Source organism: Mus caroli, chromosome 8 (genome assembly GCF_900094665.2).
Source record: "Mus caroli chromosome 8, CAROLI_EIJ_v1.1, whole genome shotgun sequence".
Taxonomy (NCBI): domain Eukaryota; kingdom Metazoa; phylum Chordata; class Mammalia; order Rodentia; family Muridae; genus Mus; species Mus caroli.
This window is the reverse complement of record NC_034577.1, coordinates 64031483-64036230: the sequence shown is the minus strand read 5'-3', so window position 1 is coordinate 64036230 and position 4748 is coordinate 64031483. Positions and strand designations below refer to the sequence as shown.

The 4748-nt window shown below is 45.2% G+C and overlaps 1 pseudogene; it reads left to right on the top strand.

Moving 5' to 3' along the window:
* The first annotated feature begins 4135 nt into the window (after positions 1 to 4135).
* Positions 4136 to 4748, top strand: part of LOC110300055 — a 5720-nt pseudogene continuing 5107 nt past the window's right edge.

Below are 4748 nucleotides of genomic sequence, written 5' to 3'. Positions count from 1 at the left end.
GGAGCTGGCCTGTGGCTTTAGGAGCTGCCTCTGGCCTGACTGCAGTTCTGGCCAGCTAGTGTGATCTCTCCCAGATATAATTTCCACACTTAAGAGAGGAAAGGGACCCAGGATCCAGGCCATGATGTATCCTTGGTGGATTATGCTAGATTTGGCAGTCATGAAGTCTACATGGGTCAAGAAAGCTGTGGCCAGGGCTGGAGAGATGACTCAGAGGTTAAGAGCACATGCTGCTCATCCAGAGGTCCTAAGTACAACTCCCAGGAACTACATGGATATTCAGAACTATCTATTATGAGATCTGTTGCCCTCTTCTGGCATGCAGGATACACACACACATGTGTGTGTGTGTGTATATATATATATGTGAACAGCCAATTCTGTTCAGCAGGAAGTAAAATCCTTGTGACTTAGAAGCTTCTCAGGTTACTGCACAGGAAGCTCTTTTGGGGTTAGTGAACCCTGTGACATCAGGAACAGCAATGATGAGATGGGAAGAAACGTCTACAGAAAAGAAAAAACAAATGCAAGAGATACAAAGAGGACTTGGGGTAGAGCTAGAGAAGAATATCCATGGGTATCTGGCTATTGTTAGCCTCTTATATTCATCCTGTCCCTTTAAGATACTAGTTATTTTAAGAGTCCAGATCCCACAGCCTAAAGACATCAGGCCACCCTCATCTAGCTTTCCCCCAGGGCAGTGTTAAGAAGCTGTTTTGTTGTCATTAAGCCCTCACCTTTCCTACTCTCTATCCCTCCTTCTCTCTTTCTCTCCCTTCTCCCCTCTCTCCATGTGGCCATGGCTGGCCTCTCTCCTTTCTCCTTTCTCCAATATGGCTGTCCTGGAACTCACTCTGTAGACCAGGCTGGCCTCGAACTCAAGAGATCCACCTGCCTCTGCCTCCCAAGTGCTGGGATTAAAGGCGTGCACCACCACTGCCTGGTGTGGTTCGGTTTTCACAGCCTCTAATTTATAGTCCCAATCATTACCTGGACATTCCGTATTGTTAGTAGGCTATCTCAAATTGAATGACATGGTGTAGAGATTACTGCTACACCAACAGGATAGAAAAGCCATAGTTTCCTTTATTAAGGGTTTTCTCTGAAGGCTCTCTTTTCTGACCCCCACTTCCATCATAATGTACTTGTTCCTTTCTAATACTCTGCCCAATGAAGGTCCAATCCTAGTCTGAGGTCCTTTATCCTAATAGAACTTACTCCTAGAGGGTAAATATGTGATTTTTCCCACCTGCTGCTTCCCTTTCTGTATTTAACACTGTCGACTATGTGAATTTTTCCTTCATTTGTAGGAATGCTTGGAATGTCACTTGAAGTGCTGAAGGTACTACATGCAGGATGCTTCTCTTCCATAGTACCTGTGACCAGAATCAATGCATGAATCTCAGTGTTTCCAGGTGTGTGGGCTCCAATATCTGTACCATATTGGAATCTCCAAGAATCCAGTCATCCTAGAAGGCACCCAACATACTAAAAAATTCCATATGTTTGTCTGGGCAGATGGCTTAGCAGTTAAGTGCTTGTCAGTTTAGATCTCTGAGACCCAGTAAATGATGGGTAGGTACAATGGCCTGCTTGTAATTACAGCCTAGGAAGTTGGAGACACAAGGTCTCTAAAGCAAGCAAGCTACCTAGCACCACTATCCATTTCAGTGAGCCCTGGCTTTAAGACCCGCTTTAATGAAGAGGGTGTAAAAGTGGGCTTTCTCAAGCACACGTATTTTTACATACATGAAAAATAGAAAAAGAAAAGTGACTCTGATTCCAAATGTGTTTACTTTTCTGGTACAAAAAAAAAATTACTATAAGGGACCAATGTGGGAGTTCAGTAAATTAAAGAGCAAGTATATGGACAATCACACCAAACCAGAGCAGGACTGTTGCCTACTTTAGATTACCACCTTGACTCTATCTTCCCCGTTGTCATACAAATGACTTTTATTCTGTTTATTACTGAGGGATGGACAGGCAGCAGCATCAAGACAGATTGTTGTATCAACATTCCCCTGTCCTGAGTAGTCACAGCCCACACAGAGGACAGCTATATAAGTCATCCTGCACTCAGCTCCCAGTGTCAACCCTTATTCTCTCTTTTCAGAAACAATCTTACTATGTAGTCTTGGCCTGGAACGCTACATAGACAGGGCAAGTCTGCAAATGACAGAGATCTGCCTGTTTCCGCCTGCAGAGCTGGGACTAAAAAAAGCATATGCCACCACAATGGACGGGTTTTCAACTCTTTGACTGGCAGCATCCAGGATCTTCAATTTCCCTGAGAAGATAACTACTGTTTCCTATCCCTCAGGGAAATTCTTATTCTAGTCTGTTTGTAAGGGGAGCTTGGTTTTATACCTGACTAGTTATGCACATCTGGTTTGGGCTCCTGTAGTGCCTATGAAAGGAGGGAGGGAGGGAGCCCTATGATTTATAAAATTTTAATGTAAAACTCTGTATTTGAAAGGAGGAAAGAAGTAGTTAAATGTCTTGACAAATTTAAAAATATCAATTAATGGGGTGCTAAGACAATAAACTAGAAGGAAAATATCTGCAATACAAGAAATCGAGAAGGATGAGTGTGCTCAGTATAAACTAAACCAACACATCAATAAAGATGGAAAAATTACTAAAATATTTAAACCACATGTAAAGAAAGACATAGCCACTTGATAATTAATAGTCAAATAAATACTAAGTGGATCCCACTATATACCATGAGGACAAAGTTCAGTCAATTAAATAATATTAAGTGCTGATCACAGAAAAGTTACTCAGGAATAAAATTTGATATAGAGCTGAGGCTGTAGCTCAGTTGGTATACGGTAGATACTTGTCTAGCATGCATGAGGCCCTGGGTTTAAATTTCATTGCTGCAAAACCAGGAGTTAGTGATGTGCTCATAGAATCCCAGCACTTGGAAGGTGGACATAAGAATATCAGAAACTCAAAGTCAAGCTTGGCTATAAACTAAGTTTATCAACAGCCTAGGATATGTAAGATCTAGTCTCAAAACAAAAACAAACAACAACAACAACAACAAAACCCCCAAAACAAACAAACAACAAAGCAAAACAAACAAACAAAAAAACCCAAACCAAAACAAAGAAAGAAACCGATACGTTTGCAATTCACTATGATTTGAACTTGACCAGGACTTAAAGTCCAGCCGTTTCCAAAAAAACATTTATTACTGGAAAAAGGAGCAGAGGTAAGAGCAGTATTTAACCCAAGAGTAGAAGATAAACTTGAAAACCCTCAAGTACCATACTCACAGAGTTGACGAAAATTGGAAAGTTCTTCCTCCGACCTTAAGTCAGAAGGGATAAAGATAGTCACGTCATACTCTATATAAAGAGATAATCTACCAAGAGGATATTACAATCCTAAATGCGAGAGCCGCATGTACCCATGGAAAAGAACTGTGACTGTCCCCTGAGAAGCTCACTCACACCTCGGTATGTCTCAGTCTTCCCAGGATCACTTCCATTAATCTCTGCGCTTAAGATCTATATTAAACATGTTTCTCGGGCCTGGAGAGATAACTCGGTGTGTAAGAGTGCTCGCTGAGCAAGGGTGAGAACCCGAGTGCAAATAAAAAACACCCAAGTAATAGCCAGATATGGGGACAGAGCCCGGAGGATCGCTGGAGCTTGCTAGCAGGCAGCCTAGCCACAGGTTCACTAAGAAACCCTGTCTCACAGGAATAAGGCGGGCCGTGACAAAGCAGGACACCGGGTGACCTCCCCTGGCCTCCGTGCATGGCGGGGCGTAAAGTCTCACTCGCAAGAACTGCCTCCTAAACTTCCAGCTCGGCTCCACATCATCCAGCCTCGGAATCCCGCTTTCGACTGACTTTCCCTAAGGGGAAAAGCAGCTTTTCTGGAGCCGCAGGCGACAGTGCGCAGCCGCCCTTCGGCCCCCGGCGCAGCACCCGGATCCCGCCGCCCGGGATCAAGGGAGTCGCGCACAGCCCCGCCACTCGCCTGGCTCACCATGTCTGTGCCCCGGCCTGCCGCGGCTCCACAGAGGCTCCGGAACAGTCACTCACACGGCCGCGGGGACTCAGCAACTTAGACTTCCTCAGCTGAGAGCTGTGAGGAGGGGAACGCCAGCAAGAAAGATGGCGGGTGAGGAACTTCCGCTCCTCCCGCCGGCGCTGCTGATTGGTCAGCTCACAAGCTGGCGTCGGTACCGGGAGTTTCCGGCGGACCTCCGGACCTTTCCTAGGGTATGGCGTCATACAGCCAAGGACGCTAAAGCGTCCGGGACTCCCACAGTTGGTTGCTGAGAACCGCCAGGAAGGGAGGTGGCGGACAAGGCGCTGCCTCTCGGCACCCTACCTGCCGCTCCTTTGGCCCTCATTGCTGGGCCCACAGATCCAGTCCCCGAAGCCTAAGTGACAGAATAAATTTATTCTCCCTCCCTCTTACTGACACAACCACTCCCTCTCCTGTCAACAACACTAATGAGATTCATTGGGACACACAAAGACATAAAAGATGAAAGAATTCGAGAGGGAAAAGAGCAGGTAAAGGTCTGTGTGTGTATGATTATAAACAAGATACATGAATGAAAATGTTATGAAACTTTTCGTGTAATTAATACATGCTAATGACAACATTAAAAAACTGTACTTTCGTGGCACACGCCTTTAATCCCAGCACTCGGGAGGCAGAGGCAGGCAGATTTCTGAGTTCGAGGCCAGCCTGGTCTACAAAGTGAGTTCCAGGACA